Below are 14,303 nucleotides of genomic sequence, written 5' to 3' on the forward strand. Positions count from 1 at the left end.
GAATTGAGGAAACTACTTAAATCCGACGTCCCATGAACAGATTGGATCTGGGAGCTCTGGCTCTGTTGTTACCTTATCTCTCCAACCTGGCGTTCGGACCCTGTCCTCCATTCTTTCGCCAGTTTTCTCCATAATATCTTTTTTTTAGATCTGTATTGTTTACGTTCGAAAATTTGTGCATTTCAGAAGTGCCAGCCAGAGTGACATTTTGGTTTGTTATCTTAACTCTTCGATTCCTGACCCAAGACTCGAGTACAAGTTTTACGAAGTTAAAACGGCATAATGCCCATAAACAGACTTTTCTTTGTGTAACCTTGAAACTGTTTCTCTCAACGTAATGTTTAACTTGTAGGTGCTTTCTAAATCAAACGTTTCAAATAACATCTACGGGATTTTTCTTCCAGGTGTACATAATAGGTTTTCGACTTAAAATATTATGAGCACTGTAACATGTCAATTCAGCCGTACGAGTCCGTGCTGCCCAATTTACACCTCATTAACCTACACACCCCGGTACGTTTTTGAGTTTAAGAGACTCCGAAATGAAGTTAATATTCTGCACAAATGATTACCAACGATGACAATTAAATAGATTATGTGGGGAGGGTGGCAACTTTGATATTAATATGGTCCAACTTTTTAAGTTGGATATTAAACCTTTTACAAAGAACTTTCTGAATAAAAATAGTCGATTTACAGTAGAGCCATTATGTCTGAGAGTCTTGTTCAGCTAACTTTGAAAACTAAACTAAAGATAAGAAATTTTAAAAAGCTGCAGGTTTGGAAATGTGAACTTTAAAATCATAATGCTTAAAGTAGTTACGGTATCACTGGCTTTTTTTGAAACCGAAACAGTTCTTGTCTCGATGCCTAAACCTTCATCAGGGTCTTTATTTTGCTTCTCACACACTGCTTCCAATGCTGAGTGTTTCTAGCACTTGTTTTTTTTATTATAGAGGCAAGATCAGTCATTTTATTGTTTGTTGTCATATATATTTTGTACAGCGGGAATTGGTATCAACAAATGTTGTCTGGGTGCTGAAATAATTCAAACTTTTGTTTTCAAATGAGGCAAGCCCAAATAATGCAGTTTCTTGCTTGATTCTTCCATGACATCTTGTAATTATGTTGTTTTGATGTCAGCAGCAAGAGCACGTCATTTGTTAGAGTAGTTGGAGTTTTGGAGGACATTCTTATTTTTATGCATCTTCACTTGGATTTTGTTAAAGGAATGGGTTATTGGGATTTGAATAGACTGGGTGGATACTACTGCTAAATATTGGGGGAATTCCAGCTATTTCTGAGTTTAAGTATGTGGTGAGGAGTGTAGAAGTGCCATTGATAATGTGCAGCTCTAGAATACTGTATATCCCTAACATGAGCTGTTAAGGAGTGCCTTGGAACTGATTAAGAAAAAAAAAATCAAGTATCAGTTTTTTACTTTCAGATGATGTGTTGATTGGTTGGACAAAAAATTGACAGTGTGCTATTTTGTGACAAATTCTGTGAATTTTCACCTTTATCATGTGGCCACATTGCCTTTTGAAAGATAGCTTGGTAAATTAAAAATATTTTTTCTTATTGAGGAGTTGATGGAAATGTTTCTTCAGCCATTATTGGAGAAACATTTGTGTTTGCTAGTGTTGGAATCTGAAGTAATTTGCTACCCAGTATATCAACTGATCTTGTAGCCCAACTTTTCAGGCAAATTATTATGATCATGCAGATGTTTGATTATAAATGTTTTTTAATAATGTAGAAGTTTAGAAATTCTTGACTTTGTAGGAATAATTAATTTTCATTGTATAGTGGAGCATTGCCAGAGGTTATAGAGGGACTGAGAAGTGGCAGATGGAGTTTGATCCAGAAAAGTGTGAAGTGGTTAATTTTGGTAAGTCAAATTTGAAGGCAAAATACAATATTAGTGGGAGGGCTCGGAGCAGTGTGGAAGAACAAGGATATCTCAGGGTCCATGTCCATAGGACGCTCCAATCTGCTTCAGAGTGACAGTATAAAGAAGCGCTTGACATCCTGCTTTGCGGAAACTGCCAAAATGTTTGGCCTGGAAGTCAGCCTGAAGAAAACTGAGGTCCTCCATCAGCCAGCTCCCCACCATGACTACCAGCCCCCCCACATCTCCATCGGGCACACAAAACTCAAAACGGTCAACCAGTTTACCTATCTCGGCTGCACCATTTCATCAGATGCAAGGATCGACAATGAGATAGACAACAGACTCGCCAAGGCAAATAGCGCCTTTGGAAGACTACACAAAAGAGTCTGGAAAAACAACCAACTGAAAAACCTCACAAAGATAAGCGTATACAGAGCCGTTGTCATACCCACACTCCTGTTCGGCTCCGAATCATGGGTCCTCTAACGGCACCACCTACGGCTCCTAGAACGCTTCCACCAGCGTTGTCTCCGCTCCATCCTCAACATCCATTGGAGCGCTTACATCCCTAACGTCGAAGTACTCGAGATGGCAGAGGTCGACAGCATCGAGTCCACGCTGCTGAAGATCCAGCTGCGCTGGATGGGTCACGTCTCCAGAATGGAGGACCATCGCCTTCCCAAGATCGTGTTATATGGCGAGCTCTCCACTGGCCACCGTGATAGAGGTGCACCAAAGAAAAGGTACAAGGACTGCCTAAAGAAATCTCTTGGTGCCTGCCACATTGACCACCGCCAGTGGGCTGATAACGCCTCAAACCGTGCATCTTGGCGCCTCACAGTTTGGCGGGCAGCAACCTCCTTTGAAGAAGACCGCAGAGCCCACCTCACTGACAAAAGGCAAAGGAGGAAAAACCCAACACCCAACCCCAACCAACCAATTTTCCCCTGCAACCGCTGCAATCGTGTCTGCCTGTCCCGCATCGGACTTGTCAGCCACAAACGAGCCTGCAGCTGACGTGGACTTTTTACCCCCTCCATAAATCTTCGTCCGCGAAGCCAAGCCAAAGAGAAAAGAAAGAGAAAGAGAGGGACTGAGAAGTGGCAGATGGAGTTTGATCCAGAAAAGTGTGAAGTGGTAAATTTTGGTAAGTCAAATTTGAAGGCAAAATACAATATTAGTGGGAGGGCTCGGAGCAGTGTGGAAGAACAAGGATATCTCAGGGTCCATGTCCATAGGACGCTCCAAGCTGCTTCAGAGTGACAGTATAAAGAAGGTGTATGATATGTTATCCTTCATTAATCATGGGATTGAGCTCAAGAGCAGTGAGCTAATGTTGAAGCTCTACATGACATCATTTAGACCCCACTTAGAATATTATCTTAAGTTCTGGTCCCATCACTACAGGAGGGATGGGAATGCTATAGGAAGGTTACACAAAAATATTAGAGAAACTCAACAAGTCATGCTGCATTCTTCATGTAGCAAAGATAAAGGTACATAACTAATGTTGCAGGACTGAGCCCTTCATCAAGATGTAAGCAAAAAACAGTCTGGTGTTTGAAGAAGATAGAGGGGAAGGGGATGAGCCCAGGCTCACAGGCAAGGTGTAGAGAGGTGGGAGAGCACAAGGTAAAAATGCTGAGTAGTGATGGGGGACGGGATAGATTTCTGAATGGAGAGAGAAATGGGTGGATAACTAGAGAAAAGGAGACAGTGGAATGGGGAAGAAAGGGATACAAGGGAGTGGTCTAATAGAAACTAGCAGTTATTGTTAATGCCATCTCAGTGCTCAGATGGAATACAAGGTGTTGCCCCTCAAATCTACAGGTGGCTTCTTTTTGGCAGTGCATAAAGACATGGACAGACATGTTAACGCGGGTGTGAAATTTAAATAGTTGGCCACGGGGCGATTTACCCCGCCATTGCTGCTGACAGCATGAAGGTTTCAGTCTGCGTCCAGACTCTCTGAAGTAGAGAAGGCCACATTGGGAGGACTACCCTGATGCAGTAGATGACTTGTGCAGATACGCAAGTGAAATGTTGCTTCACTTGAAAGGGCTCTTTGGGGCCCCAAATGGTGGTGAAGGGTGGAGTCTGGGCACGTGTAGCACTTCCTGTGATCACAGGCGAAGATATCTGCCTGGATTGGAGCACATTACCTTATGAGGAAAGGTTGAGTGGATGTGTTTTTTTTTTTCTCCGTGGTGCATTGAAGTATGAGGGTTGAACTGATAAAGGTTTATAAGATGATGAGAGGCATTGATTATGTGGGTGGCCAGAGGCCTTTTCCCAGGGCTGAAATGGGTAAAATGAGGGTTAATAGTTTTTAGGTGATCAGGCGTAAGGGGAAGGGGGATGTAAGAGGTAAGTTGTTCACACAGAGAGAGGTTAATGCATGGAATATGATGATGGCAATGGCGGTGGAGGCAGGCTGAATAGATTCTTTTGAGACTTGAATAGGCATATGGATCTGAGAAAAAAGGGTTTATGCAGTAGGGAAATTCTAGGTAGCGTTTTGAGTAGGTTATTAGATTGTCACAACATTGTGGGTCAAGGGGTCTGTACTGTGCTGTAGATTTCTATGTTCTAAATAATTACATGGACAATTTCACAACTGAATTTTTGAGTATTTTTTCCTTGTGTGACAGTTATAACTGTGAATGTCTTCAATCCAATGACAACTGATTCAACAGCAGTTAGTAATGATTTTGGAGTGTGCAATTGATTTTAAGCAGTACCCTAACATTGAGTGTCACATTCTCTCAACTAGACTCCTCAGATCTGAGTCTTATTTGGTTTAAGGCTTCTTTCAGCTTGTCACTTGTGATAGCATGGCATTGGATGGAATGGCTCTTCAGTCTCTTTACCCACTTAAGTTTGATGAATAGGGAAAATAGTGGATTGCAAGATATTGTTATTTAGATATCAAATGAAATAGGTAATGGGATATGAATGAGTTTATTGTCATAAAGATATTGTGTAATATACATGTGTCTGAAATTGCTCCAGCTGGAAAAACTACATTCGTTAGCTGAATTAAATAAGATGGATAATATTCACAGTAAATCATGTGCAAAAATGTGATTTGCAGTAGTGTAGACAGTCCATGATTGGTGTGCCAAGAGTCTGAGAGCAATGGGAAAGAAACTGTTCTTTAAGCTAGATGTGCAAGAATCTTCTGCCTGAAGGTAGCAGTCAGAAGAGGTGACTGGGGTGATGTAGGTCCTTGATGATGTTGACTGCCTTCTTAAAATGTCTGCAGTAGATGGGAAGTTAGAGCCTGTGCTGGGCCTGGCTATGTTTGCTGGCTTCTGTGTTCTGGGCACTTGAATTCCCAAATGAGGCTGTGCTGCAACCAGTCAATATACTTTCCACAGAGCACCTGTAGAAGTTTGATCAGTATCCATGACATGACATATCTCTTCGGATGTCTTAGAAAGGAGAGGCGCTGGTGTGCTGCCTTCATGGTTGCCTCGATGTGCTGACTCTAGGAAAGTGCTGAGATATGGACTTCCAAGAACTTTAAGGTTGTGATTCTTTCCATCTTATTCCCATTAATGTAGAACGGTGTGTGGTCCCTCCACTGGATGTGAGGAAGGAGTGAATTGAAAGGATAGTTAAACAGAAAAGTGAGAACTGACTTTCAGAGAAGTTGGTCATTAGCAAATATTGATATAAATGATCCAAATGCTTAGTTTTGAATCCAGAGTTTTGTCAAATTCTAGAGTGCCTTGGGTATTGTGAAAGTTAATTGCAAAATGTAACAAATTTCCGGCAATGGCTTATCTTCATCCCTGGCAAGGCAAGCATTTATTGCCCATCCTTCACTATGCTTGAAAATGTGGGTGAGCAACCATCTTGATGTGTTGCAGCGCTTCTAATGTACGTTGTAGCGAGGTTGCTACGGCTACAGCTAGTTTACAGCTCTTGGTTATAGCCCTAAGGCTGTAGCTTGAATCTGGCAGAGAAGAAAGACACCCACAGTGGAGTGTATTCGACACTGAGTTTAATCAGTGACAGCTCCCCCCCCCCCCCCCCCCCCCCCGAACTGGTGATTGAGGCACTATTTTTAGGAGACTGACCTCTGTGCTCTAGGGTCAGGTGAGTGATGGGCTGGTCAAATTCCAAGTAGACCAGTTTCAACTGGTCAAGTGTGACAATCACTTCCTTGCCATCAATGTCCAAAACACAGGTGGAGCCATTGTGTCTGAGGACACTATATGGCTCTTGTATGGCCACTGTAGAAGTGGCCAGCAAGCCTCGCGCAGAACAAACATGTATTTACAGTCAGTAAAGTTCTTTGGGATGCAAGTGCAGGTTGACCTTGGGGTCTAGGTTTAGCGGAGGCCAGGGTGCCTAGGCTCTCACGTAGTCGGTTCAATATGTTTGCTGTGGGCCGTTGTGCATTGGCCCGGGATAACTAGGGATGCGCTATAGACTAACTTGGCAGAGGATGCCTTGAGGTTCTCCTTGGGTGTGGTGTGGATGCCTAATAGGACCCAAGGGAGTTTGTTGGCCCAGTTAGGTCTGGTAAGCCGTTAAGGCTGTGGAATGTCTCTTAACAACCCATTGGTCTGTTAGTCATATGCCGTAGTGTGATAGAGTTGGGTCCCCAGGATGTGGGCTAAGATACTGGAAGTGAATTGGGCCTCCTGTCATATGTAAGGTGTTTGGGGACCCCGAAACGCACTACCCAAGTGTTGAGTAAAGCCCATGCTTCTATGGAAGCCTCTGATAGTGGCACCGCCTCTAGCCATCCAGTGTGAGAAGATAACATGCACCGCTGGATACTGATAGAGGCCCCACAATGTCAATGTGCATGTGGCTGAAACGGTGACATGCTGGCTCGAATGTCTGTAGTGGAGCTTTGATATGAGTCTGGATTATGGATGAGTACAAGTCCTGGCCCACAGGGTGACCTCTTTGTGGAGGCCATGCCAGACATACCCGTTTGCCACTATTTTGACTAATCCTGATGATGGGGTGAGTCAAGTTGTGGACTGAGTCAAAAACACGCCTCTTCCATGGAGCTGGAATGACAGGGCGAGGCTTACCTATCAAGGTGTCACAGAGCAGCATGTGATTGCCGGGGGCAATCTGGATGTCCTCCAGTTGTAAGCTGGTGAGTGCTATCTGGTATGCTGGAATGTCAGCGTCTGCTTTCTGTGCATCAACCAGGGCTGCGTAGTTGATGCCAGGGGTAAGGTTGTGCACTGCCAAGATAGGCAGGTGGGATAGGGTGTCAGCCACTATGTTGGATTTACTGACTGTGTTCAATGTCCGCTGTAAATTCGGAAATGTAGGACAGGTGCCACTGTTGCCTGGCTGACCATGGATCTGACACCTTACTGAAGGAGTTTGTGGTCTGTGTAAATTTTGAACATCCTGCCCTTCATGAAGTAATGAAATTGCTGAATTGCCAGGTATAAGGCTAACAGTTCTCTATCAAAGGCACTGCACTTGAGCTCTGGTGGCTTGAGGTGCTTACTGAGAAAGGCCAGCGGTCTCCATTGTCCATTTACCAGTCTCTCAAGTACACACCCGACTGCTGGTCCATGGGGAGGGTGACATTGGCTAGGGTGTTTTTGGTGGACTGGACGGCCTCGGTGGCCTTCTGGGCCCATTGTGAATTTTTATCGGGTCCTGCCATGAGGGGAAAGAGTGGACTCATGAAGTGGTGATAAAAGTTGACCAGACCTGCAAACTATTGTAGTATTAGTATCTTCACCATCGATGGCCTGGGGAAAGAGCGAAGAGCATCCACCTTAGTGGGTGATGGTCTGGCTCCATGTTGGCCAATACGATGGCCCAGGAAGTCGACAGTTTCTTGGCCAAACTGGCAATTGACCAGGTTGAGAGTTGGGCTGAAGTCGCTTATGCTGGAGAATAATTATTTTAAGAGGGCGTCATGCTCGGTGTGGGTGTGGCTGGCGATTTAAAATGACATCTAGATAGACGAAGGCAAAATGCAGATCCCAGCCCACTGCATTCATCAGTCTCTGGAAAGTCTAAGCAGTGTTTTTTTTTAACCAGAAGGGAAATTAAAACAATCTAAAGGGGGTTATGATGGCGGTTTTTGCAGTGTGCCTGTGAGAATATCCGTGCCCTTTGCAGGTTTGTGGTGAAGTCATGGATATGGGGCACAGGATACCTGTCCGGTATGGTGTCCTCGTTGAGGTGGCTATCGTCTCTGCATGGCTTCCAACCATCTGCTGCCTTGGGGATCACGTGGAGAGGAGAGGCCTAAGGGCTATCGGAGTGCTGCATAATGCCGAATTCTTCCATCTTTTTGAAGTTGTCCCTGGCCATGTTGAATTTCTCAGAGGGGGTGGGGGAGTGGTGGTGGGTGAGGGCCATCTAACAATTTGGTGCCTCACCCCATGTTTGGGTTCTGCCGAATGGAAATGAGGCATGGTGATGGAGGGGAATTCTGCTAGGACCCGAGCAAATTAATTGTCGGCAATACTCAGTGCAGGTGAGAGTGACTGAAATGTCCAGGCGTGCACCAACCAGTGCCCCTTGATATCCACCAATTGGCCCGCTGGAAATCTACACCTAATAATGGTTGTTGCACGGCTGCCACCTTAAACTTCCAAGTGAATTCTCTGTCCCCGAAGTGTAGGGGAATGGTGTGGGTCCTGAATGTTTGGATGTTGGAGCCGTTTGCCGCTTGGAGCTCCCAGCCCACTTTGCCTCAGCGGGCCTCCAGGCTGGTCAGGGGAATGACACCATAATGTGCCCCAGTGTCCACCAAGAAACGTCAGCCCGACAGGGAGTCTTGAATGTGTAGCAGGCTATGCAGTTGGCTGGTCGTCACGGCCATTAATAACAGCCAGCCTGGGCATTTCCCTGGAATGCGCAGGGACATTGACAGGCCTCAGAACTCCACCATTGGTGATAGAAACAGGACTGCTCACTGGTGGGGCATGGCGTTCGGATGGTGGTCTTCCTGGTTGGGTGCTGTTAATGCGGTGCTGTCACCTGTGCTAGTGAAGCACAGGTGTTTCTCTTTGATGCCCATAGTACGCCTGCTTAGGCAGCCACCTTCCTGGGGTCATCGAAGTCTTCCTCCACGATGAGCAGCCAGATGTCCTCGAGCAGCCTCTCCAGGAAGATATGCTTGAACAGCGGGCAGGAGGTGTGGCCATCATTGAGAGCGAGTATGTCGCTCGAGGGTGGAAGGGGCCTTTCCCCCTCCCCCCCCCCCCCCGCCAAAACTGTCAATATGCAATAGTCAGGCAGCGTGCTCCTGCTTTGAGAGTCTGAAAGTGCGAGTTAACAGCTCTTTGAAGGTCACATACCTTCCTTATTCCAGGGGCTGCTGGAGGAAGTTGATGATGCGGGTTGCAGTGTCCTGATCAAGGGCACTAACCACGTGGTAGTAGCGGATGTCGTTGGCAGATATCCATCGAATTACGAACTGTGCCTCAGCTTGCTGGAACCACACGAGTGGTTATGGCATCCAGAAGCCAATCAACTTCAATCACAGGTTGCTCTTCTATCTTTGGGTCCAAAGTGCCTTTTGGACAATTCGTGGTCAACACTGTAGCAAGATCACTGCAGCTACAGCTAGGTTATCGCTCTCGGTTATAGCCCTCAGGCTGTAGCTCAAATCTGCTGGAGAAGAAAGACAATACACCAGTAGAGTGTATTCGACACTGAATTTAATCAGTGGCAGCTCTGCTTTTTATAGTCAGCTCAGCCACAACCACCAGGCATGGCTTGAGCGGGTCAGTTGTGAATTGGTTACCTCGGATACCTGGGCCCCAATTGGGCCCCCTGCGATTCACTGGCAGTGATTGGCTAGTTTCACTGCTGTGCCAGCAGCCTATGGAAATAGGCATTTCAGCCCGCATGATGCTTTGCCCGTCGCCATATTCAATGGCCATTTCTTGTGTCGGGCTGTGACAACATATCCTTTTGCTGCTCTTGAGAAAAATCCAGAGTTTGTACCAGTGTCAAAGGAAAGGGATGCAGGTGGATCAGGTTAGTGTGCTGAGAACCTATTGATGAAGCCAACCATTTTACATTGAGCACTCTGTAATAAAATGTTAGTTGATATGTTTGGATAGGGAGTCTTTTGGGATGACTGACCATTATATAGAATTTTATATAAACACTGAAAGAGTGTTCAGTCTTGCATCTGGCTAAAGCAAAACTTGGGCATGAAGCAGTAGTGGATTGAAAAATAATTTGGGCAGTGACAATAATCAAATAATGGATAACGTCAAATTATTAATATATTTTATAACCACTTCATGGAATGGTTACAGTACAGGAAGCCATTCAGGCTCTTCGGAGCAACTGTTTTTTTCAACGTAGTCTTGTAGTTTTTTTTCCACTTCTGTATTTCTGTCCAGATGGCTTCTCATTTAATGCATGTGTCAAATTTCACCTCAGCCTTTGTAATCTATCCTTATAACTGTAATTCTTCATCTCAAGATTATTTTGATCAATCTCTAGACTGGCTCCAGTGTCTCCATCCTTCCTATGCTGAGCCAACCAAAAGTGAACTCCATTCTCAGAATGTGGCTGGACCTCGTTATAGTGATGAAGCACTGAATTTTATGTACTTTGTTATCTATTTTGTATGCTTTCTCAACTTGTTTTGTCATTTACAATGATTGGTGCACAAACCTCAGACTCTTATGGTCCAGCATACCTTTGAGAACAGTATATTGGTTCATATTGCCCTCATTCTTTCTAACAAAATGCATTGCTATCTATTTTCCTGTATTAAGTGTGATATGCCATGTATCTACCCATCCACTGGGTTGTAACAGTCTTGTCATCATTTCAACCCATGTTCTTTTACAAGGTTGTGTATGTATTCAAAGTGAACAGTTTTGAATACATTTAATATATATGTAAAAACATAATTGTATTTTTGCATGTGGTTAGAATTACAGAAGTGGAAAGAAGAAACAGTTGGGAATATTTTGTCTTCTACCATGCCCTGTACTCGTGAACATGAACTTCTAATGAGTTGTTGGTTACTAAATATGAACATTTTGGTAGAGTTCATTCACCAAGATAAATGGTTACTTAAATAAAAGTTGCTTTCAGTTATCTTTAAGCATGAAAACAGGATCAAACTAACTTATTACTATTAATTTAACCCCCTTCTAATTTTAAGCGCACGTGTATGTAATGTGTGTGTAAGTTCAGAAAAGTTCTTTGATTCACAGTCCAATCTCACTTCTCATTCCTCCAAGTTCACTGGTTGAAGGCAATTCTTGTACTGCGCACAGAATTTAACATTTGTGTATTTCACCAGGTTTTGGTGCTTGAAAGATAAATGGTTACCAGTCAGGAAGTTTCTTGTTGGTTTTCAGAGAGAAATTTGTTGGTCGTTGGACACAAACTGATTTCTTCCAATCAGCCACGTCAGTGCCTTGCCGAAGAAACTTGATCATCAGGATTTTCCAGATGATAACCTCTTTCTTTCAGGTCACCAGAGAGTTCCTTTTCTGTTTCAAGTGAAACATTATACAGCCTTGTATTTAAATGGGTGCCCTGAAGTCCTCATGTTGTGCCCTCTTGTCCTAGATTCCCCTACCATGGAAAACAGCTTTCCCACATTTACTCTGCCCAGGCCTTTTAACATCCAAAATGTTTTTGAGGCTCACCCCATTCTTCTGAACTCAAAGGAATACAGACCAAAAGCTGTCAAATATGCCATTCTCCTCATTCCATGAATTATTTCTGTGAATCTCCTCTGAGCCCTCTTCAATGCCTGCACATCCTTTCTTAAATAAGGAGGGCAAAATTATCCACTGTACTCCAAGTGAGGCCTCAAGTGCTGTATAATGACTCAACGTCACATCCCTGCTCTTGTATCTTATTTCTCTAGATCAACCATTCTCAATCTTGGGACTTTGATCATAGTTTATGGACACCTTTCCCTGTGAAGCAGTTGTTTAGTTGATTTCTTTTGTACTTCTCTCTTTCCAACTACTGTCCATAGTGACCCTCCACCCTTAAATGTGCTGTGGGCCCTAAGGGGGTTGTACGGCTCTTGTTGAAAATGGCTGCTCTAGGGGAGGTGGTCGTGTGATGGAGTAGGGACTGGGCCAGTGAAACCAACCCTCTCCAAAGAAAGTGGAAAAAAGAGATAGAAAAGCAAAGTTTTGATTCACAAAATAAAATTGTCAGAAAACAAAGAAGGCGGCCTTACTGGAGTTCAGGATCTGGGAGCTCTCCTGAAGAAGGCAGCCTGAGCTGAACAGCTCTGGCAAGGTCGCATAGTGCGGGCTCCAGCGGTATCTGGGGAGAGATGTGCTAACGCGCATGCGTGGAACACATTTCAGACAAGACGAGTGCAGACGTTGGCAGCAGACTGCTGCAAACACAATGGAGATAAATATAGAAAAAAAGACAGAAGAAATTGGACAGGTGATGAGAAATTGAAAGAGGACTACAAGGAGTGTAGAAAAAAATCTTAAGAAAGATAATAGAAAGGCCAAAAGGAGGCACAAAGAGGCTTTGGCAGGCAGAGTAAGAATAAATCCAAAGGGTTTCTATGGGTACATTAAAAGTAAAAGATTAGTGAGGGATAGAATTGGACCCCTTGTAGATAGGGAGGGTAGGCTATGTGAAAAGTCAGAGGAGATGGGGGAAATTTTAAATGATTTCTTTTCCTCGATATTCACTAGGGAAAAAAATATTGTACCAGTTGAAGTAAAGAAAAATAGTGGGGAGGTCATGAATCATATAAGGATAACTGAGGAGGTAGTGATGGCAGTATTAAAAAAGATAAAGGTGGACAAATCTCCGGGTCCGGGCAATGTATTCCCAAGGACACTCAGGGAGACTAGTGTACAGATAGTGGGGCCATTAACAGAGATATTTAGGATGTCGCTGATCAAGGGGGTAGTGCCAGAGGATCGGATGGTGGCTCATGTTGTTCCGCTGTTTAAGAAAGGGTCCAAATGTAAGCCTGGAAATTATAGACCTGTGAGTCTGACGTCTGTGGTGGGTAAGTTGATGGAAAGTGTTCTGAGGGATGGCATTTACAAATATTTGGAAGAACAGGGTTTGATAGGTGGTTTTGTCAGGGGTAGATCATGCTTAACAAACCTTATAGAGTTTTTCGAGGGGGTTACAGAAAAGATTGATGAAGGGAAGGCTGTGGATGTTGTCTATTTAGACTTTAGTAAAGCTTTTGACAAAGTTCCCCACAGGAGGCTAGGAAAAAAGGTAGAGGCTTTAGGTATAAATAAGGAGATAGTGAAATGGATTCAGCAATGGTTGGATGGGAGGTGTCAGAGAGTAGTGGTAGAAAATTGTTTGTCAAATTGGAGGCCGGTGACTAGTGGAGTTCCTCAGGGATCGGTCCTGGGTCCACTATTGTTTATTATATATATATTAACGGTCTGGAAGAAGTGGTGGTGAATTGGATAAGTAAGTTTGCAGATGGTACAAAGATTGGTGGTATTGTGGACAGTGAGGAAGATTACCGTAGCTTAAAAAGAGATATAGGAAAGCTAGAGGAGTGGGCTGAGAAATGGCTGATGGAATTTAATACGGATAAGTGTGAAGTGTTGCATTTTGGAAAGGCAAATCTAAATAGGTCATATACATTGAATGGTAGACAATTGAGGAGTGCAGAGCAACAAAGGGATTTAGGAGTTATGGTAAATAGTACCCTCAAAGTTGATACTCGGGTAGATAGAGTGGTGAAGGCATTTGGAATGTTGGCCTTCATAAATTGGAGTATTGAATTCAAGAGTTGGGATGTTATGATGAAATTGTACAAAGCATTGGTGAGGCCAAGTTTGTAATACTGTGTGCAGTTTTGGTCACCGAATTATAGGAAGGATATAAACAAAATAGAGAGAGTGCAGAGAAGGTTCATGAGAATTTTGACAGGATGTCAGGGTTTGAGTTACAGAGAAAGGTTGAGCAGCCTGGGGCTTTTTTCTCTGGAGCGTAGAGGATTGAGGGGGGGGATTTGATGGAAGTGTTCAAGATTTTAAAAGGGACAGAGAGAGTCAACGTGGATAGGCTTTTTCAATTAAGAGGGGTATATTCAAACCAGAGGCCATGGTTTGAGATTGCAGGGGGAAAATTATAAGGGCAACATGAGGGGAAATTTCTTCACGCAAAGGGTGGTTGGGATGTGGAATAAGCTTCCAGCAGAGATGGTTGAAGCAAGAATGTTATTTACCTTTAAGGAAAGACTGGATAATTACATGGAGGGGAGAGGATTGGAGGGGTATGGACCAGGTGCTGGTTAGTGGGACTAGGAGGGTGGGGATTTGTTCTGGCATGGACTAGTAGGGCAAACTGGCCTGTTCTCTGCTGTATATGGTTATAAATTGGCTCATCAGCAAGTGAAGAAACAGATCAAGAGAAAGCAGCTGTGGAAGAAACAAAAGAGGTACAGAAGAAAACTAAAGGTAAA

The 14,303-nt window shown here is 43.9% G+C and overlaps 1 protein-coding gene across 3 annotated transcripts in view; it reads left to right on the plus strand.

The window, feature by feature from the left end:
• The window catches only part of LOC138760725 (aftiphilin-like), a 108,983-nt gene that overhangs the window by 369 nt on the left and 94,311 nt on the right, over positions 1-14,303 (plus strand). Inside the window, exon 1 of one of the 3 annotated variants that reach the window (XM_069931736.1) lies at positions 14,224-14,298. The exons of the other annotated variants lie outside the window; for them this stretch is intronic. The gene's annotated coding sequence lies outside the window, so the exon portion shown is untranslated. Of the gene's footprint in view, positions 1-14,223; positions 14,299-14,303 lie in introns of those variants that run through there. 3 annotated transcript variants of the gene reach the window in all.

This window comes from Narcine bancroftii, chromosome 4 (genome assembly GCF_036971445.1).
Source record: "Narcine bancroftii isolate sNarBan1 chromosome 4, sNarBan1.hap1, whole genome shotgun sequence".
In the NCBI taxonomy this organism is placed as follows: Eukaryota; Metazoa; Chordata; class Chondrichthyes; order Torpediniformes; family Narcinidae; genus Narcine; species Narcine bancroftii.